Raw genomic sequence first — 26,545 nt, forward strand, 5'->3', positions numbered from 1 at the left:
AATGAGCTGAGATCATGCCATTGCACTCCAGCCTGCATCACAATAGTGAAACTCTGTCTTAAAAAACAAAACAAATACACAAATTTTATATGAGATCTTATTTTTATCTAACTTTCTGCTGTTCTAATATCCTGTCACTTATGCAATGAACCAGCATGTCCTGCATGTACCCTGGAACTTAATACAAAACAAAGTTAAATAAATTAAATAAAACTAGAAAGGCTTTCTTTTCTTAGAAGTGAGGTTATACTAACTGAAATGTGTGCCACACTTTATTTAAGACATTTTCTAATTACAAATCAGGGTTGTCACAAACTGCATTGAAAAGCAAATAAGTAGAATATCTCAATTCTTAATTGATGAAATTTGTTTTCTTTTATTCTTAGAATGGAATTCCACACTGTCTCTTTGGATGGTGTGCAGTGGTGCAATCTTAGCACACTGCAGCACCCTGCCTCTCAAGTTCAAATGTTCATTCTTCCTCAGCTTCTTGAATAGCTGAGATTACAGGTATACACCAACACACTTGAAGGGTTTTCACCATATTGGCCATGCTTGTCTCAAACTCCTGGCTTCAAGTACTCTGCCTGTTTTGGCCTCTAAAAGTGCTGGAATTACAGGCATGAGCCACCAAGGCTTGCCGGCCCTCGTCTAAGTTTCCAATTGAGAAATACACTGGTCTTACAAACCTTATTTTTTATATCATATTTTTGATGAGTTTTGTTTTATGTCTCATAATTCACAAAGATAACTTAAGTGCATTGTCTCTTTATTGGAAATGAATTTATTTCCAGTAACACATAATTAAAAGAGTAGGTATATTTAGAAAGTCATTTTTCTATGGTGAAGAGTTCTCACATCTTAGAAATCGCTTTACATATCTCATTTGGAAAACTCCTTGCATTTATTGATTACACTTGCATTTTTTTTCCTTTGGATTTTCTTTTGTAAGAGTATTCTAAATTGTTTCAAGATACAATAAGATGTTTAACTATGTCAAATAAACTTAAAAGGTATTTTCTTTGAAAGACAACTTTTTCTTAAGCTATGTTTCTACTAATACTGTGTGATTACCTTTTGTATGTTACTAGGAATTAATGGATGTTTAAATTTTCCCAGCATCAAAAGTTCACCTGCAATATTTAAGAAATAAAGAACTGCTAGCAGAGCAGGCTGTTCTGGTCCATAGTTCACCCACTACCATCTACCCTGGTTTTGAGCTACCTGCAGCACAAGATTGGCTGGGTAAAAAAATCTCAAAAAGATATCAGTCTGTTTGATGGAAATATATTACATGGACAAAGAAATAACTAGTGGGTATTTAAAATCATAAAGAGGTTTTTTTATTGTTAATAACAGTTTTATTTGAAATTCTAAATTTACATTTAGAAAAAATTAACTCATCGCTTTTGTTTTGCTTTGTTTTTAGTCAACTAGCTTAACATTTTGTAGCCATCAGGTATATAATTAAAACCATTTATATCAGAGAATATTATTATTTTTTGAATGAGATGTATTACTTAAATGTTCTCATATATGGCTTTGGTAATTTAACACAGTGGAATTGATTTAATCATATACAAAAAAATAGTAAGACTTTTGAGTAAGAAGAAACCAAATTTAATGGTACAAAAAGTTTATACTAAAAATGTATACATTAAAAAGATTTTTCTAACCCAAACATTGAAGTTGCTTAATGTTGTTTTAGTTAAATTCCAAGAGAAGTATTATTTTAAAATCATAATGTGAAAAGAGATCATGTGAGTGCATGTTATTACTTTTAAATGTCCACATCAATTAAACAAAAGGGATAGCAATGTTCAAATCTTACGCAGAACTGAAACTCATAGCGAGAGGTGATGTAAGTAAATTGAAAAACAATAGGCCAGGCGCGGTGGCTCACACCTGTAATCCCAGCCCTTTGGGAGGCCGAGGAGGGCGGATCACAAGGTCAGGAGATCGAGACCATCCTGGCTAACAAGGTGAAACCCGTCGCTACTAAAAATAGAAAAAAATTAGCCGGGCATGCTTGTGGGCGCCTGTAGCCCCAGCTACATGGGAGGCTGAGGCTGGAGAATGGTGTGAGCCCGAGAGTCGGAGCTTGCAGTGAGCCGAGATCACACCACTGCACTCCAGCCTAGGCGAAAGAGCGAGACTCCATCTCAAAACAAACAAACAAACAAAAAACATAAAATTTAGTTCATTTCAAGGGAAATCAGAGGGTTACAAATATAATTAACAACAGTATTCTGTACAGATATTTAATCAAAAATGTGAAATTATGTTAGTTTATATGTTTCTCTCTGTGAGTGTATTTTTTGGCAAATTGCAGGAGTTTCCAGCTAAACTCACTGTTGAAAAGGACAGATCTTTATTTGTCCTGTGGGATCTATGTAAAGAGGAGAGTTTCCGTTTTAAAAACACAGACTTTTGTTAATTTATTTAACTATTGTATTGGCAGAGTAAATAAATATTTAAAAATTTTTTAAGCAACCACTACTGTTATGAAACATTAAGTCAATCTTTTCTTTCCGTGTGGTTAATATATATTTCCAAATATATAAGACGGCATGCAAGAAAAATTATTAACTTGCCACGAATATTGTATTTCTGGTCCAGAGATGTTTTTTGAAGTATTTGCACTTCTTCATACATAAAGTTATTTCCTCTTTTTCTTCTTCTTCTTCTTCTCCTTCTTCTTCCTCTTCTTCTTCTTCTTTTCTTACAGAAATGAGAATATAAAATATACAATATAGTTATTTGTTTTTACTTAGTGACACACCTGTCAATACATGAAGATCTGTTTATCTCTGTTCTGTGCTACATAACTTGGCATTCAATGTGCTCTAATTTATGCAGTCCACATCTAAGATGGATTGATGCGTAAGTTGTGTTCAGTTTTATAAGATAGAGAAGATTTCTAGTTCTCACAGGGATTTTAAATACACCACCTAATTGACTTTATCTCATAATAAAATGAATATAAATTAATCATCACTATGTAATGAGGAAAAAAGCAGATATTTATGTGAAGATTATAGTTTTTAGGTTTGAGAACAATAACTTGTATGAAGTGCTCAGTTTGAACAGAGAAAACTCTAATGTCCTATTTATATAAATTTCTGATGACAGTGTATTGAATACACTTATTTTAAGTACAAAAGTTTTTCAATCAGTTAACACATAATGATTAAAGCTAAGTCTGTGTTAGCACATGGAAATTTAATATTATACCATCTTATATGACTTTTTCAAATAAAACTGTTACAGAAGCAATGCCATTAAAAATGCAGGATTAAGATATCTCTAGTTAATGGTGCATATATTGGATCATGTTTCTGATTATATAAAAATTTAAGGCACCATTTGAAAATTGCTGTGTTAGCCTGATAAAATGAATTTCCCAGCCTGATTAGAAGAACTATGGACAGAGTCATCATTTTTGTAGCATAAGCACAGTTTTTCTTCTCTGAGGTTGTGAAACACTCAGATAGTAGGAATATCTGCCCCCGATCAGACCCTGCCCACAAATTACTTGTGGGACTCAAAGAGGCTGGTGTGACTAGTCACATAAATTGTGTGATCTAGCAACTATACATAATGTTAGTGGTTCGAAACAGTAGTTCTACAATTAGAAACACATGTGCTGATGTAGACAATGATTGTTCAAAGATGAGTAACAAAGGTGTGAGTTAAATTTTAATTATTTGTTTGTTTTTAATATTCTCATACCAGGTACTGTTTTTCTTCCTGAGATTACTGTACTTTCATGAGATTTTGTCAGGACTGCATTTTCACAATATGGCTTGAATATCTGAGATACTATGAATGGCATATTTTTCGTGCTCACTATCTAATAACTTGAAAGTTTACTTGACAGTTTTTATTATTTTTTGTTTGTTTTCAAAGCACAATTGATACAATCATATTTGTATGACATGGTAAATGCAATTCAGAATTTTAAGAATAAAAAATATTTATTTTAATAAGCATATTCTCATCTTGTATTTGAAGTATGCTATTTAATTTTTTGACCTTAATTTTATCTGTGTTATATAAGTTGTGTTTATTTTTAGGATTTTCTGTATATTTTCCTCAAATTAGCTATTCTTCTGCTTAAGAAAAAAATTGTTTTTCAGATAATGCTACATGGACCTGTTATCAACATTATTTCACAATTACAATAAGGCTACTAAAGGTATAAAAGCACCGGGTTGAAAATAAAAAGTATTCGGTTGATCATAAGGCAGCAAAAAGTTAGGCTTTAGTGGCAGATCACATATTTAAGATGTAGCTATTAAGTAAGTTAACACAGAAAACCTGAATTTTGGAAATGTTTACACTCAAACTGTTTATCATTCCTTTACTTTTTTTGCATAGATATTGATAGAAACTAAAGAAAGAAATTAGAATATTTTAACTGTAGTAAACAGTTCCAAAATTTCTACCTTTGTTTTCCTCAGTGGTCAGAAATAACTTTGCCTTCAAATAACATCTTAGCACTTAAAGTTTACGGAGATTACAAAACACACACTTGTCTCTGCCTTTCTAGATATGACAGATCACACTATGCAGGCATTACAACTTGGGTAGCATTCCTTTCAGTAGGATCTCATTATGGGATGTCCACTCTTACTTGGTTAACAGCCACTACTGGACAAAATGATAGAATTTGGGTCCTGATCCTCTAGCTGGTTTTTCCTCTAGGGTTTGGAATTGAAAACTGATAGAGATGGCAAATTGTACTGGCAAGAAGCGAATGAAGTAGACAGAATATAGCATTCAAATTAAGTCCCCACCATTGTGCTTAGCTGCTTGTGCTTTATGTTGTCTCAGCCCTTCACTGTGGCATGCATGTCTGCCTAGCTACTTTTTCTGTGCCATGAACTTCGTCAGGACATGAAGCAGATAATTTTTCTTTCTGCGTCATAAACCTCAGATGCATACCAAAGCATAGAGAAACATGTTGCATATGTGTAAAACAGCTGTATTTTGTTCTGTAGCTACAAGGGAATTATGACCTTTGGAGCTTCTGTGTATGCTCTCGATCCTTCCACAACTGCTCTTAATGGCCATATTTATTGATCTGTAGTAATTCTCAATACATCACATAAATTATACCATGTAAATGTCAAAAATGCATGATACTCACAAGAAGTCACTGCATTCCAGGAGAAAAAAGTACTTAGTTCTTGTAAATTATTTATGGCAGAGCACTGATTTCTTTCAATCCTGTCGACTTGAGAAGATTGTAGTCTATTTTCTTACCTGTGAGGTATATTATTATTTTATTATTTCTACTGATAACTTTTCTGTATACTCTTTATGATGGTCCACCTGTGAAATAAACACTAACGCTAAACATTAAACACAGTAAGTTCTTTGAAAATGCTACAAAAATTGCGAATCATTTCATTAACTCAGTTTTGGTATATATTTCATTCAACTACTTTCACAATACTTTTAAAGACACTGCCTTTTGGCTTCTAGAGTAAGGCTCATCGTCACGATGATGTATTTAAGTATTGTCATAAATGTGAAGACAAACTAGCATTAAACAAGACAGAAGATAGTAAAGAGTACAATATTGGTGTCCTAAGACATCTTCAGGTCAATCTTTTGATTTAGCTGCTTTCTGACTACAATGCTACGTACCCAGAAATTTTTGGAAACAGTTCAGGTAAATTATGGGTGAGTTATCATTTAATTTTGATGAAATCAACTCTACATAAACTAAAATTTTTAAATATATCTTAAAATCCATAATGTATTTGATGTTAAATATTTAAACAAAAGTAATATTATAGCTGTCTTTCTTGGTCATTTCTACTAGTATTATCCCAATAGAAAGAGACAAAAGTTGTCACAGCAAAGACAGGTCATGTATTCTTTCATCACTTAAGATACAATTAAATTCTTATTAAAATAAGATTTATACTCTATATATAAACTAAACATTAAAATGTAGCCATTTCCTTGATCTAACAGTTCTCTAATGAAGCAAATCTCAAGTATATGATTTTATCTCTATAAGTGTTTGAACACATCTATAAAGATTTTCCTGAAAATTTGACCATGGTGCTGTCATCACACATAATAAAAATTATTTCATAAGCTTGGGCAACATGGCAAAAACAAGTCTCCACAAAAAATACAAAAATTACTCAGGTGTGGTGGTTTGAGCCTGTAGTATCAGCTACTTGGGAAGATAAAATGCCATTTCATTCACTGACTTTCGGGGTATGCTTAAAGTTCCTTCATTACTCATTTCAAATTAGATTAGTGCATCAATGACGTCTTTTAGTTTCTAGAGTAATGTTTATCCATGAGATTATGTCTATCAAAGATCAACATTACTCATCATCAAATAAACATTTTTTCTTATCAAATGAACGTTTTCATCCCTGTCAAGAAAGTACCCCTTTCTAGCCCTGCAAGAAAATATATGTATATGATAAACTTACATATACATATATAATGTATAACTTTATATAAAACATATGTGTATGTGTATATGTATGCATATATGTGTGTGTATCTATATATATTTGCATATATATATATATATATATATATATATATATATTTGCAAGCTTGTGCCAGGCACATTCCTTCACACTGGTAGTCTTAACATTTTGGGAAGCCAAGGCAGCCAGATTACTTGGTTTCAGGAGATCGAAACCAGCCGGAGTAACATGGTGATATATCATCTCTATTAAGATGCAAAAAGCTAGCTAGGTGAGTGTAATTGTCTCCACCTGTAGTCCCTGCTACCTGGGACAGTGAGAGGAAAACATCTCCTGAGCTGTGATTGTGTTGCTGCACTCCAACCTGTGCAATGAAGAGAAGGGCTTCCCCTTCCAACCCTTACACACACACAAAGCTTAATAACAGCTTGATTTTGTTTCCTTTGTCTCCTTCATTTTATCAAGGTCTAATATGTGGCATGCATGACAATAAAACACTGTCACACAACTTTTTACTGTATACTGTAATATATTGCTCTTTCTAGTTTCTAAAACAAGCTGCAGCTTCTCATGAGAGTTTATTGTTCTTTCAGGAAGGTAATTCGTAGATATCTCAGAGGTAGAAAGAAAAAGGGATCTTCTGGTTTCTGGGCTTCCTTCTGTTTCACTCACAGCAGCTCCCTTCTCTGTATTAGCATATCACTTAGATTTCTTTTAAATGTCTGCAGCGCACCTGTAATGCACTGACTCCCCATTGTATCTCTCAGTTTGAGGTTCTAGATTCCATAGCTAAACTGTAAACTTAGAGTTGTAAGTGTAATTTGCATATGTAATTCTTATTGACCTATTTCAGTTCTATAGCTTCACGTGTGACCAACACTCCCTTTTCCTTGCATCAACAAGTTATTTTCATTTATTTGATCTACTCAAAACATTTTTTTCTGAAATCTAGTCAACATTTCTGTTCTGTTTCATTCAAATTACTATAACACTATGAGTTTCTGTCTTCAAAACTTTTGCACAATAATTTATGTGTGCATGCATCTATGTGTGACTGCAAACAATTGGCACAAGGGATCTGTTTTGTGAAAGGCAATTTTCTATTATCTTCACTGGAAAACCAAACCAAACCAAACCAAACAAAAACATAAAGAATATATATTTATAATTTGTTTCTTTAAAAATATCTTTAGGTAAAAATGTGAAAAATATTTTAACACTTTAAACGTGGACATTAACAGTCATCAAAATCTTCTTGATTCTTTGGAACAGTATATCCAATGGAAGGGGCAAATCCACATTGTTGTAAAATGGGATAAAACGTATGTTTTTTTCAGTTTTGAAAAAAACAAAGATCTCATTCAACAAAACCAGAAGACATTAGAGTTGTTTTTGCTCATCTGCAAAATTAACTTCTGGTTTCTCTTTACTGTTTTAGTGGTATCAGACAGGTAGTTCAGATGATAACTGGTTTAAAGGAAAATAATATTGACAAAATACAGCGACTGACTTGAAGAAAAATGATTCTTATTAAATGAATAATTTTGGATGTAGAAGATCTCACAGAGGGTTTTCATCTGTCCTCTATGATAAATTGCAATTTAATGATTGAATATTGAAGAGTTGACAGAAGAAAATATTCTTTTTCTATTACAGATACCTCTTCATTTTATGCGGTTACAACAGATGTTAACAACCACGAGTAGTTTCACAAACAGATTTCATTCTTTAGGCCTAACCAGCCCATTTTATCTCTTTGGAACTTGTTTGGGGTATGGAATGAAGAACTATCTTGGGAGACGTAAGCTAAATAACATGGATGATGTCTTTCCCGACCTTCATAACTTCTCACCTCCAAGCTGTCTGCATTGTTGTGAACTTAGCTGTCATTTAGATTGTGGTTCATTTGTAACATCATATTGCCTGCTATTCACATCTCTGAGAAATGAAACAATTTCTTTTCACCCTTTCTCTCACTCTTAATGCAAACCTCTTAAAATAACTATATATAGGTCTTAATGTTGTATTTTATTTATTTTATTTTATTTTATTATTTTTTATTTATTTTTGAGATAGAGTCTCACTCTGTCACCCAGGCTGGAGTGCAGTGGCCCAGTCTATGCTCACTGCAACTCCAGCTTCCAGGTTCACACCATTCTCCTGCCTCAACCTCCAGACTAGCTTGGACGACAGGCGCCAGCCACCACGCCTGGCTAATTTTTTAGTATTTTTAATAGAGACACGGTTAAACCGTGTTAGCCAGAACGGTTTGGATTTCCTGACTTCGTGATCTGCCCACCTCAGCCTCCCAACGTGTTGAGATTACAGGCGTGGGATTACAGGCCACCGCGCCCGGCCAGGTCTTAAACGTTTTTTTTATAAGACAGTGAGACCGGCCTGGCCAAAAGGGTGAAACTCCACCTCTGCTAAAAATATGAAAATTAGCCAGGCGTCGTGGCAGATGCCTGTAAAATTAGATACTGGGGAGGCTGAGACAGGTGAATTTCTTGAATCGGGGAGGCATATGTTACAGTGAGCGGAGATCCTGCCATTGCACCGCAGCCTAGGGGAAGAGAGTAAAACCTTATCATCTCAAAAATAAAAATAAAAAAGAAAGAAAGAAAAGAAAAAAGAAAAAAAACTGTGAGAATTTAACTCAGTATCTGTGTGTCTCTTAGTGTATTAACTCTTCTGTAAGTGCTATAAATATCAGCTGCTATTATTATTGCTTATCATGTATCTTCAGTTTACTCACACCAAATTCTGCTTCACAGCATAAAAGAAAACATCAGAACAGTAACAGTCAGATAGTAGTGGCTATATGGAACCACAAAAACATCAGTGTCTGTGTCAGTAATCTTTTGTAATTTACAACAAATAAGTGACCTTTTACACCTACAGATTCTGCAAACACAGATTTCTTAAAACCTAAACTGTACTCAGTGTAACAATTTAGATTTGCTTCTTATGATAAGTAATTTGTGTTTGGCTCATAGGAGTTTTTACAAGGTATCGAATGTGTTTAATCTATTTCTTAAATCTGCTTGTTCTTTCTTTATGAAATCATTAGATCTAATTTATATTAATGTGTTGCCTTTTTGGTTTAGTTATTTCAAGGTAAAATACTTAAGATATCTTTACCTTAGAATATTGGTTTTTTATATATGGAAATATGGAAGAGCATTTATGTATTATATTAATTATTATTTTTTACTCAAGCAGTTGGAAATATGAGTCAGTGAAGCGGTGAGGTAATCACTAAGATTTGGCTTAACTAACAAATATTTTATTAACAGCTTGAAAATACAAATGTTTTTGACTCTGTATATAATTTTTTTTTGAATAGTAGAATTATTTTCTGCATGAAGGAAAAGAATTTGCTATGATTAGCGTACAAATTGCCTCTATATTCATCATTACCACAGGATTTTACACCAAAAAATGTTTGTGCTCCTGCCAGTGACTGGTACATGGCTTTGGATTTCACTCATAATGTGGTTATAATTGGTTTGATTGTCTATTATACTGCTTTATATTTCCTAACAGCAAAATTATTATTTCAATTTTTAAATACACAAAAAACATTTTTGCAGTAATTGTGAGAGAATTCTTGGTAAACATAAAATTCTCTAATCTAAATATGCATTTTTTAACTAAAAATTATCTCTGACTTCAAAAAATTTCTATCATAGCTTATTCTACTTTATCATTCAGTATTAAGCTTTATCTATTCTAAACAAAATCTTTACTTATAATTTAAAAAGTGGATCAGTTTTTACATCAGATTTTGTTTCTCATGTTGACAATTCCAATAATTTGGAAGGGCAAGGAAAAAAACGACAGTTGAGGCCAGGAATTTGGAACAGTTTGGCAAAATCCTGAAACACCATCTTTACAGAAAGTTGTTAAAAATGAGAAGATGTGGTGGCTTAACACTGGTAATCTTGGCACTTAATGAGGCCAAGATGGGTGGATCACTTTAGGCCTAGGATTTGAGGCCAGCCTGAGTAACACTGCAAGATTCTGACTCTAAGAAAAAATTAAAATAAATATACAAGTTAAATAATTAGCTGAGCCTACTGGCCTTTTCTTCTAGATGTAGCTAATTGGGAGGCTGAGGAAGCAGGATGACATAAGTCCAGGAGTTAGAAGCTGCAGTTAGTGACGATGGCACCACTGTATTCATTCCAGCTGGAGCACTAGAAAATTGTCTCTTAAGAAAAGTAAAATGGCTTTAGTCTTAAGTTAGTACAAATTATACAAGTATAGAGTGCATTATAATAACGACTTCACAACTCTTTCTGCCTTGTTGTTATTAAAAGATGTTAATAAAATGTTGTTGAACTAAAAAGTGTTTGATATACATTTTCAGAGACCTACGTATACTTGCATTTTATTTACTTCTTGACTTGACTGTGAAACTAAAGTTTCAGAGCTTTATTAGTCAATATGACATTTGTACTATATTAGTACATTTTCATGCACTTATAAAGACATACGCTAGACTGGGCAATTTATAAAACGAAGAGTAGTATATAGACTTAGAGATTTATGTATCTGGCAAGGCAAAGAGGAGCAAGTCACATCTTATATGATGGCAGCAAGCAAAGAGAGAGCTTGTTCAGGGATACACTGATGTTTAAAGCCATCAGATCTGATAAGACTTATTCACTATCACAAGATCAGCACCAAAAAACACCTGCCCCCACAATATGGTTACTCCCTATCTCATTCCCCCTCCACCACATGTAAAAATGCAACATAAAATTGCGATGGGGACATAGTCAAATCATATCATTCCAACCCTGGCCCCTCCGAAATCTCAAATCCTCACATATCAAAACCAGTCACGCTTTTCCAATTGTACTGCAATGTCTTAACTCATTCAAGCATTAACTCAATAGCCCAAAGTCTGAGATTTTATCTGAGACAAGGCAAGTTTTGTCTGCCTATGAGCCTGCAAAAATTAAAGCGAGTTAGTTACATCCTAGATATAATGGGGGTACTGGCATTGGGAAAATGCAGATATTCCAAATATGAGAAACTGACCAGAATAAAGGGATTACAGGCCCTAAGCACATCTGAAATCTGATGAGGCACTAAAAATTTAAGGCTCCAGGATGATCTTCTTTAACTTAATGTCTCATATCCAGGTCATGCTGATGCAAGAGGTGGGTTTCCATGGTCTTGAGCAGATCCCCCCATGAGGCTTTATGGGGTACAGCCTTCCTCCCAACTGCTTTCACTATCTGGCATTGAGTGTCTACGGGCTTTTCTGGGCACACCATCAAGCTGTCAATGGACCAACCATTCTGAAGTCTGAAGGATGAAAACCCTCATTTCCCAGCCCCACGATCATCATCTATGTCACTACCTGTGTTTTCAATGGTAGAAATGCTGTGGCCGATGACAGGGATCAGGTATAGCTGCTGGATCACAGAATGTATTTGATAAGTAGCACCAGCATCTTTGAGTCCCACAAATACTTTTGTTGGGTGGGGTCCAACGGGGGCAGATAGTCCCACTCAGTAAATATTTCACAAGCTGAGATAAGGAAAAAAAAAAAAAAAAAAAAACGCTTTCTTTGAAAGAGTTATAGAAGACGGCATAGTATTAAATTTTCATGTGTTAAACACAGACTTAACTTTGATCATTATGAGTTTACTCATTAAAAACTTTTGCACTTAAAATGATTGTATTCAATTCATTGCCGTTAGAACTTTACGTTAAAAAATGAGAGTTTTCCAGGTTTTAATTGAGCACTTGCTTTAAGTTATTGTTCTGACTCATAAAGCTATAACTTTCATGTAAAGATCTGCTTCTTTCCTCAGCAAATAATGACAATCACTTTGCCTGCACTCAGAATTTTGTTGTGAGATGAAGTCAATGAGATGGTGTGTTTAAAATTATGGTGAAAGTGTAAATTCTTCTTTATTTACTGTAAAACTGAATACCACTTACACGTCAATCCATCTCAGCGGTGGACTGCATAAATTAGAGCACATTGAATTGCAAGTTATGCAGCTACAAACAAAATTAAATGGATCTTCATATACTGACAGATGTGTGATGAAGTACAAAACAAAGTTAACAATATAGTCTATTGTATATATTCATTTGTGTGAGAAAATAAATAAATAGCTAAATATATGGATTACTGCAGGCACAGAGATAATCTCTGGAACAGGAATATAAAATTGGTGATCAGCTAATAATTTTGAGTATATATCATCCTGTATAGTGAAAATATATATATTAACTATGTAAAACAGTTAGCTAAAGCATTTAACAACAGCAGTGTTTGTTAAAAAAACTCATTTGCAAATATGTATTTACCATTTCAATACAATCATTAAATAAATTAACAAAAAAAGTGTTTTTTAAAAGCAAATCATTCCCTCTACATGGATCTCACAATGCAAATGAAGATTTGATCTTTTAAGCAGTGAGTTAGCTGGAAACTCCTACAACGTGTTAAAAAAATACTTATATGGAAATATATATATATATGTATATATATATAATTTCATATTTACTAATTACAGGCCTATACTGAATATGTTTGTTAATTACATATTGAACACTTAGTTTAATCTTGAAATACACTAAGTTTTATGTTACTGTATGTTAATTTGCTTACATTACCTCCCACTTTGAGTTTCAGTTCTGTGTAAGTTTAAACATTGCTACCTTTTTGTGGAACTTATTTGGACATTTAGAAGTAATAAAGTGCACTCAAATGTTTCCCTCTAATATCATGATTTTCAAAACCATTCCTCTTTTAGAATTTAATTCAAATAACATTAACCAACTTCATTGCATACATTTTAAATATAACATTTTATAGCATTAAGTTTGGCCCCTCATTAATGTAACATTTCTGTATTTTTTCACATACGATAAAAACAACTCATGTGTTAAGTTACCAAAACCAGCTATAGGAAACCATTAAAGAAAGGCATCTTCTTCAAAAAAATTGTATTCTCTCACTAAAGTTCTTCTACTTACATACCTGATGACTACGAAATGTTGGGCTAGTTGACCAAAAACAAACAAACAAAAAAAAGTGAGTTACTTCTTTTTCTAAATGAAAAAGTAGTATTTCAAACCAAAGTAAATGAATATTAATGAATAAAATCAGATTTATAATTTAAACTACTCACAGTTATTGCTTTGTCTGTGTCATATATTGCAGTCAAAGAGCCTACTCTCATTTTTAGATTTTTTTACACAGTCAATAGCTGGCGCAACAAGTAGCTCAAACTAGGATTCATGGTAGTGGGTGACCTACATCTTGGAAATGCCTGTTCTGCTGGCAGTTCTTACTTCTTATACATTGCAGGTGAACTATTGATACAGGGAAGATGAAAACATAAATTAATTTTAGGAAGAGAAAGTAATCATAATATTATTTGTGGAAAACCTAAATTAAGAAAAACCTGTTTTCTCAAAGAAAATACCTTTACCTTTATTTGATATAATTAAACATCTCATTGTATCTTCAAATGATTTTGAATTTTCTTACCAAAAAAGATCCTTAAAAAACAACCATTTATGTCAAGAAATGTAATTAGTTCCCAAAGTTATATTTTTAAAGAAATTTCTAAAACCCCAGAGTTTTACACAAAAGAAAAATGACATTCTAAATAGACTTTCTCTATTAATTACATATAAATGGATATACATTCATTTCCAATGAAAAGAGAATGCATTAAAATTATATTATTTTTCTTGACTTATGGGACATATGAAGAAACTCATAAAAGTATGATATAGAAAATGAAGTTTTGCAAGATGGATAAGTTTCTCAATTAGAAATTCATTCAATGGCCAGACATCCTGACTCACACCTATAATCCCAGGACTTTCAGATGATGAGGCAGGCAGATTACTTGACATCAGGAGTTTGGGACTAGCCTGGCCAACATGGTGAAACCCCATCAGCTGTGCTGGTGCACACGTGTAATCTCAGCTAATCAAATGGCTGAGGCAGATTAATCCCTTGAAGCTGGGAAGCAGGGGTTGCAGCATGTCAAGATTGCACCACTGCACTCCAGCTGAAGGCACTGGGTAGGATTCCATCCTCAAAATGAAAGAAAAGAAATTCAATCAACTGAGAATTGAAATATACTACTTATTTACTTTTTGGTGCAGTTTGTCAAAACTCTGATTTATAGTTATTTTATAAAATCTCTTAAATAAGGTGTGGCACACACTCCAAAGTTACTATAACTGCTACAAAAATGAAAGCCTTTTAATTTCAATTTAATTTAATTTAAATTTATATTAAGTTTCATGATACATATGCAGGACATGCAGATTTATTTCACAGGTAAACGTGTGCCATGGTTGTTCACTGAACTTATTACCCCATCACCTAGGTATTTATCTCTGCATAAATTAGCTATTTGTCCTGAAGCTGTTGTTTTCCCACTTTCTTTATCCAGTCTGTCACTCATGGGCATTTGGGTTAATTCCATGACTTTGATTTTTTGAATAGTGCTGTAATACACATACACAAGCATGTGTCCTTGTAATAGAATGACTTATTTTGCAGGTGCTATACACCCAGTAATGAAATTGCTGAGTCCAGTGGGATTGGCATTCTGAAAGACTAAAAGTGTGAATCACCACACACTTTTCCACATTGTCTGTACTGATTTACATTCCAAAGAACAATGAAAAAGCATTCCTATGACTGCACTAGCTCACTACCATCAGTTTTTTCATGGGTATTAACTTATACGATAAAGATAGCCATCAATTTTGCTTCCACAAGACACAAACATACTTGGGCATTTCTTCCATGGGGGGAAAAAAAAGGCGTTTACAATTGCACTTAATGGAAGAGGCCCGGAATGCTGCTCATCATCCTGCAATGCACAGCAAAAGCTCCTCACATAAAGAAATTTTAAGAGTACAAAATGTCAAAATCAGAAATTATGTTTCATTAGAAAGCTTTACAACACAGTGGAAGAGTGCTAAACTGAAGCCCAATGCCATGAATTACAGAAGTATATTCTCAGAGACTAGATGTCTGTGCAAGTAAGAGGGATAGGGTGTTTCAGTGGAAATACCAGTCTTTCAACTTTAATTTCCAAAAGATTTTGAAATATAATGATTTTCAAATAAGGTTTAAACATTCCAAATTGTAGGAGACTGAATTTTAAGTATTTCAAGATCCAATAGAAGAAAGGCATTTAAACGCAACTAGCTATGCTCCTTTTGTCATGGGATTTTGGGAGAGTCACCTTGCCAATTGAAAACCTCTGTGGCCAGTGGTGCCTTTGCCTGCGTTTTCTCAGGCCTGCTAAGCTAGCTCTACCCACTCTGCCTGACAGGCTGTACTCAGCTTGCATTATGGGCCAGGATTTAACAACTGCCAAGGGCAAACATGAGGTAGAGTGGCAATGGTGTTTGAGCAAGTGTGGGGTCCAGCTGCTATAGACGGCCAGGCCTGCCAGCTGTTGCAAAGCAGGAGATTTTAGGTACCAACAGAAGTGCCATCTTACTGAGATGCAGCAGCTGGACCAGGCATACTGCAAGCAGCTTCCACAGCTGATACTGGGGAATGTAGTGGTGCCCAGAAGTTTCAGGATGCCAGAAACAGCAAAGCCCTAAAGAGGGTGTCACAGCCCTGGTTTTGAGATAGCCTAGCTGTCCTCTTATTTTTGTCTTCCACAATGTGATGAGCAAGAGGCATTTTTTTCCCTGTTTGTGTTACAGTTCTTTCAGCACCACCATTCAGTGATTCTCAAATAATAGTTCTTTATCCAGGAAGAATGAGGTAGATGGACACGTGGAGAGTGAGACATTTATAGACAAGATTTCCTGAGGGACAGAACTCAAAAGAGATCCTGATTGGGTAGCTCTTCTCCACAGGCTGGATGTTCTGATGAGTGTCCAGCTCTCAGCGGAGAGATGGCTTTAGAGTGGGCAGTTTATCTCTACAGGCAAGTTGTCAAGGCTTAGTGTCCAGCTCTCAGCAGGAAAGAAACCCTGGACTTGGTAGCTTCTCCATCCAGGTGGTCATATTATGAGATGTTAAGCTCTCCACAGAGTGAAGATCCTGGAATGGGTAGGTCTACTTCACACCTGGTGGTTCCAAGATTGGCTAAGCGTTCAGCAAAGAGAAGACCCTCGACTGGGTAGCTCCTCACTCTAGCTGGTCATCCCATTATCTCCCCAGCTTTCAGCAGAGACTGTAGTGGGTATCTCCAGCCCACTGCTGATAGTCCTGACATCTCCTAAGCTTGCAGGAGAGAGATGGCCCTTGGGTAGGTAGCTCCTCTCCACAGCTGGTAGTTTGAATAGTCCTCAAATGTGGCTGAGTCCAGGAATATTATTTGCTTCAAAGGAAAGAAAGTGCTTGCTAATTGGATTATTTGGCAACAATGCGTGTGTTTCAGAAAAAAGCAACTGCGGTTCCCATTCTTGTCCATCAGCCTAGACACCTAGACTTCAGGCTGTAACTGGCTTGAAGGTGGAGCCTCAGTGGGGACCAGCAAATTTATCACCAAGAGCCTGTGATGGCTAACATTGAGTATCAATTTGACTGGATTGAGAGATACAGAGTATTAGTTTGGCATGTGTCTGTGTGAGTGTTGCCTAAAAGAGATTAACACTAGGGGCAGTGGGCTGGAGAAGGTAGTTCCACCCTTAATCTGGTGGGCACAATTGCCCTGTAATTGCTCTTCTCTGGAAACCACAGTCATGCAACGACATTTAAATATAATGAGAATAGTTGGATCCCGATGTGATAGGGGTCAAGTGGCACCACTCAACCATCAAAGGTGATGTGGGCACAGTGAAGGGATAGTGGCAGTCAAATAATGTGACTCCTGTAGAGCCTTGCCATTGGTTAATTAGTCACGGTGTTCGTGCAAGTGAAATTGATGGAAAGCTTACTGCATTCATACTTACGTTATACATACAGAAATCGTTGGGTCAAAAGGACAAAACACTGTTCAGAATGATGAAAACAGAGAAGCACAGCCCCTCCATCAATTACCAGGCTAGAGACAGTTTAAAGACCAAGAATCCATTGAATGAAGAGGAGGCTGGGTTCCCTTGATCAAGAAACCCGCAACACAACTGACTATTTATGCAGTGAATCTTTACACCATCTTTCCCCAAGAAGACCTCCAGGCTTTACCAAGGTAATTGTGTACTAGGGAAAGGGAAATAGTCAGACTTTGCAGAAACTACTGGCCACTAGCTCTGTGCTGATGCGGGTTCCAGGGGACCCAAAATGTTATTGTTGTCTTACAGTTAAAGTAGGCACTCAGGGAGGTCAGGTAATTAATAGCGCTTTAGCTTATTAGGTCAGATTTACAGAGTGCCCAGTGAGTCCCTGGAGTCATCCTGTGGTCATTTTCCCAGTGCTAAATTGCATAACTGGCATAGATATACTTAGCAACTGGCAGAATCCCACATTTCCATGACTTCCAAGGTGAGGGCTACAACAATAGAAAAGGTTAAATGGAAGCCACAAGAGCTGCCCCTACCTAGAAAAATAGTAAATAAGAAATGATATCAAAACCCTGAGAAGATTGTGAAGATGGGTGCCACCATCAAAAATTTCAAAGATGCTGGATTGGTAATTACCAGCACATCCTAATTCAACTCTCCCATTTGGCCTGTGCAAAAGACAGGTGGACTTTGAATAATCACACTGGAGTATTGCAACTTAATACAGTTGTGAATCAACATGCAGCTGATATTCTAGGTATGGTTTATTTTTTGAGCAAATTAATACATCTCCTGTTACGTGGTATACAGCCATTCACTTGGCCAGTGCCCTTTTCTTTATTCCTGTCTATAAGGACCACCAGAGGCAATTTGCCTTCAGCTGGCAAGGCCAGCAATACACATTTATTAACCTTGCTGAAGGGTATATTAACTCTCTGGCTTCCTGTCATAATCTTACTCAGAGAGACCTTGATTGCTCTTCACTCCTGTAAAGTATCACGATGATTTCATCCATCTCATTGATGAAATTAGGCTGATTTGATGAGTGAGCAAGAAGTAGCAAGCACATTTGAATTATTGGAGAGACATTTATGTACCAGAGGATGTGAAATAAATATGACTAAAATTCAGAGACCTTCTACCTCCGTAATGTTCCTAGAGGTCCAGTCTTGGGAAGGCTGTCAAAATATCCTTTCCAGGGTGAAGAACAAGTTGTTGTGTGAGGCCCCTCTTATAACCAAGAAAGAGGCACAATACCTACTAGGCCTAGTTGGATTTTTGAAGCAGCACATTTTTTATTTGAATATGTCCCACTGGCCCACTTAGTGACCCAAAGGGCTGCCAGCTTTCAGGGGCATCCAAAACAGGAAAAGACTCTGCAACTACTTCAGGCTGCGTTGCAAACCCCTCTACTCTTTGGGCCATATGAACCAGGAGATTCAATGGCGCTTGAAATTTCAGTGGCAGATAGGAATGTTGTTTGGAGCTAAATAACTGTGGCAGCAGTGTCCTGCTCATTAAATCTACTTGTCTTACCATGTTTCCCATTATCCTGAAGGAGCTGGATAAACAGAACGGTTAGGTGGCTTTTTGAAGTTACAATTACAATGCCAACAATGTGACAATACTTTGCAGTGCTCCCACAGGTGAATCAGACCATACACCTCTAGGATTTTGAAGCTAGGCCCTGCCATTTTCTGCAGATAACTAGTATTCTTTGGAGAGACAGCTCTTGGCCCATTGCTGGGCTTTGGTGGAACATTTCAATGTTGGTCATCAAGTCACCATGTGAACTACACTGCCTATCATGAACTTGGTGCTTTCTGACCCATCGAGTCTTAAAGTGGGTTGTACACAGCAGCATTTCATCATGAAATGGATGTGGTATACACGTGGCCAGGCTTAAGCAGGTCCTAAGGCACAACTAAGTTACATGAGAAAGTGGTTCAAATGCTCACGATCTCCACGGCAGCCACCCCATCTTCTCTCCTTCAGCCTATGTCGATACCCAAATGGCCAGATTTCTGACTATATACTGATTCATGGTCCATAGCCAATGGTTTGTCTGGGTGTCAGGCACTTGGTAGATGCATGATTGGAATATTGGTGAGAAAGATATTTGAGGAAGAGGTGTGTGGACGGACCTTTGTGAGTGGTCGAAAGCTGTCAAAATATTTGTATTCCATGTGAGTTCTAACCAACGAGCAGCCTCAGTAGATAAAGAGTTTAATAATCAAGTGGATAAAAACACTGGTTCCAGGGACACCACTCTGCCTCTTTCCCCAGCCACCCCTGTCATTGCCCGATGGGTCCATGAACAAAGTGGCCATGGTGGCAGAAATTGAGGTTACACATGTGCTCAGCAACATGGACTTCCACTCACAAAGCCTGACCTGGCTATGGTCACTGCTGAGTGCCCAATTTGCCAGCAGCAGAGACCAAAACTGAGCCCTCAGTATAGCCCAGTTTCTTGGGGTGATCAGCCAGCTACCTGGTGACAGATTAATTATATCGGAACTCTTTCATCAAGGAAATGGCAGAGGTTTGTCCTCACTGGAATAGCCACTTACTGTGGGTATGGGTTTCCCCATTCTTCATGCAATGCTTCTGATAAGACTACCATTCATGAACTCACAAAATGCCATATTCACCATTATGGTATTCCACACAAGATTTTCTCTGACCAGTGCACTAACTTTACAGCTAAAGAAATGTGGCAGTGGGCTCCTGCTCATTAAATCTGCTGGTCTTACCATGTTTCTCATTATCTTGAAGCAACTAAATTAATAGGATTATGAAGTGGCCTTTTGAAGTTACAATTGCAATGCCAACTATGTGACAATACTTTGCAGGGCTGTGGCAAAGTTCTCCAGAAGACCGTATGTTCTCTGAATCAGCATCCAATATATGGTATTGTTACTTCCGTAGCCAAAATTCGCTGGTCCAGGAGTCAAGCGATGGAAGTAGAAATTTCACCACTCACTATCGCTCCTCGTGCTTCACTAGCAACATTTTTGTTTCCTGTTTCTTATGATATTATGTTCTGCTGGCCTAGAGGTCTTAGCTACCCGAGGAAAAGCGCTGCCACCAGATGAAACAATCATGATTCCATTAAACTGGAAGTCAAGATTGTCACCTGGACACTTGGGCCTCCTCCTACCTTTATGTCAGCATTGTAAAAAGGCAGTTACAGTGTTGGCTGGGGTGATTGACCTGAACTATCAAGATGAAATCAGCCTACTCCTCCACAATGGAGGGAAGAAAGAGTGTGGCATAAAATACAGAAGATGCATTAAGATGTGTTCCAGAATTACCATGACGTGCGATTAAGGTCAGTGGAAACTACAACAGCCCAATTCTGACAGGGCTACAGTTGGATCAGACCCTTCAGGTATTAAGGTTTGGGTCACTCACCAGGGTAACAACAACAAAAGGAACAGCAACAACAACAAAACAATAAAAACCGCAACCTGCTGAGGTGCTTAAGGAAGACAAAAGGAAGGCAGAATGGGTGTTAGAAGAAGTTAGTCATCCATATCCGCTATAAACAAGTGACCAGCTGCAGAAATGAGGACGTTAATTGTCTTAAGTATTTCCTCCTTCTTTTGTTAAAAAAAAAAGTTTGTGCATGTATACACATGTACTAAGAAAATATTTTTTTATTTTCCTTTATCATGCTACGTAAGATTTATTGAGTTCTTATCAACATCTGTGTATTGTAAACTTTATGAAATAGTGTTTGGATTGGGGATTGCTGCATTCCTGGTTGTAAGAGGATAATCGTATTATGTTAGGTGTAATTATTACCCCATTTCTGTCTGCATTTGAAGATTATGTATTATAGCAGGAGATGTGTTTTGATTCGAGTTAACAAGGGGTGGACTTGTGATGGTTAATACTGAGTGTCTCATTCATTGGATTGAGGGATACAGAGTATTAATCGTGGATGAGTTTCTTGGGTGGTTCCCCCCAAAAAATTAACATTTGAGTCAATGGGAAGATCTACATTAATCTGATGGGCACGATCTCATAAGCTTCTAGCGAATATCAAGCAGACAGAATCGTGTCAAAAAGCGAGATGAGACTAGCTTCCAAAGCATACATCTTTCTTCTATACTGGATACTTTTTCTCTCAGACAGTGGACTCCAAGTTCTTCCAGGTTTGGGACTCAGACTTGCTCTCCTCGTTCCTCAGCTTGCAGGCAGCCTATTGTGATCGTGTACACCTCCCCTAAATATTTATATATACATATACACAGGCACACACACGCACTCACACATATACATGCATATATAAAAATATATAAAGGGATGGAAAATTAAACAGTTTGTAAGTATTTTCAAAAAGCATTCTTTTTTTTATTATACTTTAAGTTTATGGTACATGTGCACAATGTGCAGGCTAGTTACATATGTATACATGGGCCATGTTGGTGTGTTGCACCCATTAACTCGTCATTTAACATTAGGTATATCTCCAAATGCTATCCCTCCCCACGCCCCCCACCCCAAAACAGGCTCTGGTGTGCGACGTTCCCCATCCTGTGTCCATGTGTTCTCATTGTTCAACTCCCAGCTATAAGTGAGAACATGCAGTGTTTGGTTTTTTTGTCTTTGAGATAGTTTGCTGAGAATGATGGTTTACAGCTTCATCTGTGTCCCTGCAAAAGATATGAACTCATAATTTTTTACGGCTCCATAGTATTCCATGGCACATACGTGCCACATTTTCTTAATCCAGTCTATCATTGTTGGGCATTTGGCTTGGTTCCAAGTCTTTGTTATTGTGAATAATGCCACAATAAACATACGTGTGCATGTCTCTTCCTAGCAGCATGATTTATAATCCTTTGGGAATATGCCCAGCAATGGGGTGGCTGGGTCAAATGGTATTTCTAGTTCTAGATCCTGAGGAATCACCACACTGACTTCCACAATGGCTGAACTAGTTTACAGTCCCACCAACAGTGTAAAAGTGTTCCTATTTCTCCACATCCTCTCCAGCACCTGCTGTTTCCTGACTTTTTCATGATCGCCATTCTAACTGGTGTGAGATGGTATCTCATTGTGGTTTTGATTTGCATTTGTCTGATGGCCAGTGGGGATGAGCATTTTTTCATGTGTTTTTTGGCTGCATAAATGTCTTCTTTTGCGAAGTGTCTGTTCATGTCCTTCGCCCACTTTTTGATGTGGTTGTTTATTTTTTTCTTGTAAATTTGTTGGTGTTCATTGTAGATTCTGGATATTAGCCCTTTGTCAGATGAGTAGGTTGTGAAAATTTTCTCCCATTCTGTAGGTTGCCTCTTCGCTCTGATGGTAGTTTCTTTTGCTGTGCAGAAGCTCTTTAAGTTAAAGAGATCCCACTTGTCAATTTTGGCTTTTGTTGGCATTGCTTTTGGTGTTTTAGACATGAAGTCCTTGCCCATGCCTATGTCCTGAATGGTATTGCCTAGGTTTTCTTCTAGGGTTTTTATGGTTTTAGGTCTAACATTTAAGTCTTTAATCCATCTTGAATTAATTTCTGTATAAGGTGTAAGGAAGGGATCCAGTTTCAGCTTTCTACATATGGCTAGCCAGTTTTCCCAGAACCATTTATTAAATAGGGACTCCTTTCCCCATTGCTTGTTTTTCTCAGGTTTGTCAGATAGTTGTAGATATGTAAGATTATTTCTGAGGGCTCGGTTCTGTTCCATTGATCTGTATCTCTGTTTTGGTACCAGTAACATGCTGTTTTGGTTGCTGTAGCCCTGTAATAGAGTTTGAAGTCAGGTAGCATGATGCCTCTGGCTTTGTTCTTTTGGCTTAGGATTGACTTGGTGATGCAGGCTCCTTTTTGATTCCATATGAACTTTAAAGTTTTTTCCAATTCTGTGAAGAAAGTCATTGGTAGCTTGATGGGGATGGCATTGAATCTATAAATTACCTTGGGCATTATGACGTTTTTCACGATATTGATTCTTCCTACCCATGAGCATGGAATGTTCTTCCATTTCTTTGTATCCTCTTTTATTTCATTGAGCAGCGGTTTGCCTTTATCCTTGAAAAGGTCCTTCAGGTCACTTGTAAGTTGGATTCCTAGGTATTTTATTCTCTTTGAAGCAATTGTAAATGGGAGTTCACTCATGATTTGGCTCTCTGTTTGTCTGTTATTGGTGTATAAGAATGCTAGTGATTTTTATGCATTGATTTTGTATCCTGAGACTTTGCTGAAGTTGCTTATCAGCTTAAGGAGACTCTGGGCTGAGACAATGGGGTGTTCTAGATATACAATCATGTCTTCTACAAACAGGGACAATTTGACTTCCTCTTTTCCTAATTGAATACCCTTTATTTCCTTCTCCTGCCTAATTGCCCTGGCCAGAACTTCCAATACTATGTTGAATAGGAGTGGTGAGAGAGGGCATCCCTGTCTTGTGCCACTTTTCAAAGGGAATGTTTCCAGTTTTTGCCCATTCAGTATGATATTGGCTGTGGGTTTGTCATAGATAGCTCTTATTAATTTGAGATACATCTCATCAATACCTAATTTATTGAGAGTTTTTTGTATGAAGGATTGTTGAATTTTTTCAAAGGCCTTTTCTGCATCTATTGAGATAATCATGTGGTTTTGGTCTTTGGTTCTGTTTATATGCTGGATTACATTTATCAATTTGCATATGTTGAACCAGGCTTGCATCCCAGGGATGAAGCCCACTTGATCATGGCGGATATGCTTTTTGATGTGCTACCAGATTCGCTTTGCCAGTATTTTATTGAGGATTTTTGCAACAATGTTCATCAAGGATATTGGTCTAAAATTCTCTTTTTTGGTTGTGTCTCTGCCAGGTTTCAGTATCAGGATGATGCTGGCCTCATAAAATAAGTTAGGGAGGATTCCCTCTTTTTCTATTGATTGGAGTGGTTTCAGAAGGAATGGTACCAGCTCCTCCTTGTAGGCCTGGTAGAATTCGGCTGTGATTCCATATCATCCTGGACTTTTTTTTGGTTGGTAAGCTCTTGATTATTGCCACAATATCAGAGCCTGTTATTGGTCTATTCAGAGATTCAACTTCTTCCCTGTTTAGTCTTGGGAGGGTGTATGTGTTGAGGAATTTATCCATTTCTTCTAGATTTTCTAGTTCATTTGCATAGAGGTGTTTGTAGTTGTCTCCGATGGGAGTTTGTATTTCTGTGGGATCAGTGGTGATATCCCCTTTATCATTTTTTATTGCATCTGTTTGGTTCATCTCTCTTTTCTTCTTTATTAATCTTCCTAGCAGTCTACCAATTTTGGTGATCTTTTCAAAAACCAGCTCCCGGATTCGTTAATTTTTTGAAGGGTTTTTTGTGTCTCTATTTCCTTCAGTTCTGCTCTGATCTTAGTTATTTCTTGCCTTCTGCTAGCTTCTGAGTGTGTTTGCTCTTGCTTCCCTAGTTCTTTTAATTGTGATGTTAGGGTGTCAATTTTGGATCTTTCCTGCTTTCTCTTGTGGGCATTTAGTGCTATAAGTTTCCCTGTACCCACTGCTTTGAATGTGTCCCTGAGATTCTGGTATGTTGTGTCTTTGTTCTCGTTGGTTTCAAAGAACATCTTTATTTCTGCCTTCATTTCGTTATGTACACAGTAGTCATTCAGGAGCAGGTTGTTCAGTTTCCATGTACTCGAGCAGTTTTGGGTGAATTTTCTAATCCTTAGTTCTAGTTTGATTGCACTGTGGTCTGAGAGACAGTTTGTTGAGATTTCTGTTCTTTTACATTTCCTGAGGAGTGCTTTACTTCCAACTATGTGGTCAGTTTTGGAATAGGTGTGCTGTGGTGCTGAAAAAATGTATATTCTGTTGATTTGGGGTGGAGAGTTTTGTAGATGACTACTAGGTCTGCTAGGTGGAGAGCTGAGTTCAATTCCTGCATATCCTTGTTAAATATCTGTCTCGTTGATCTGTCTAATGTTGACAGTGGGGTGTTAAAATCTCCCATTATCATTGTGTGGGAGTCTACGTATCTTTGTAGGTCACTAAGGACTTGCTTTATGAATCTGGGTGCTCCTGCATTGGGTGCATATATATTTAGGATAGTTAGCTCATCTTTTTGAATTGATCCCTTTACCATTATGTAATGGCCTTCTTTGTCTCTTTTGATCTTTGTTGGTTGAAAGTCTATTTTAGCAGAGACTAGGATTGCAACCCCTGCCTTTTGTTTGTTTTCCATGTGCTTGGTAGATCTTCCTCCATCCCTTTATTTTGAGCCTATGTGTGTCTCTGTATGTGAGACAGGTTTCCAGAATACAGAGAGCACTGATGGGTCTTGACTCTTTTTCCAATTTGCCAGTCTGTATCTTTTAATTGGAGCATTTAGCCCATTTACATTTAAAGTTAATATTGTTATGTGTGAATTCGGTCCTGTCGTTATGATGTTAGCTGGTTATTTTGCTCATTAGTCGATGCAGTTTCTTCCTAGCCTTGATGGTCTTTACATTTTGGCATGTTTTTGCAGTGCCTGGTACCGGTTGTTCCTTGCCATGTTTAATGCTTCCTTCAGGAGCTCTTGTAGGGCAGGCCTGGTGGTGACAAAATCTCCCAGCATTTGCTTGTCTGTAAAGGATTTTATTTCCCCTTCACGTATGAAGCTTAGTTTGGCTGGATATGAAATTCTGGGTAGAAAATTCTTTTCTTTAAGAATGTTGAATATTGGTCCCCACTCTCTTCTGGCTTGTAGGCTTTCTGCCAAGTGATCAGCTCTTAGTCTGATGGGCTTCCTTTTGTGGGTAACCCGACCTTTCTCTGTGGCTGCTCTTAACATTTTTTCCTTCATTTCAACTTTGGTGAATCTGACAATTATGTGTCTTGGAGTTGCTCTTCACAAGGGGTATCTTTGTGGCATTCTATGTATTTCCTGAATCTGAATGTTGGCCTGCCTTGCTAGATTGGGGAAGTTCTCCTGGATGATATCCTGCAGAGTATTCCAACACTTGGTTGGAAACCAAGTTTCCAACTTGGTTCCATTCTCCCCGTCACTTTCAGGTAAACCAATCAGAAGTAGATTTGGTCTTTTCACATACTCCCGTATTTCTTGGAGGTTTTCTTCGTTTCTTGTTATTCCTTTTTCTCTAAACTTCCCTTCTCTCTTCA

The sequence above is a fragment of the Gorilla gorilla genome, chromosome Y, assembly GCF_029281585.2.
Source record: "Gorilla gorilla gorilla isolate KB3781 chromosome Y, NHGRI_mGorGor1-v2.1_pri, whole genome shotgun sequence".
NCBI classification, from domain to species: domain Eukaryota; kingdom Metazoa; phylum Chordata; class Mammalia; order Primates; family Hominidae; genus Gorilla; species Gorilla gorilla.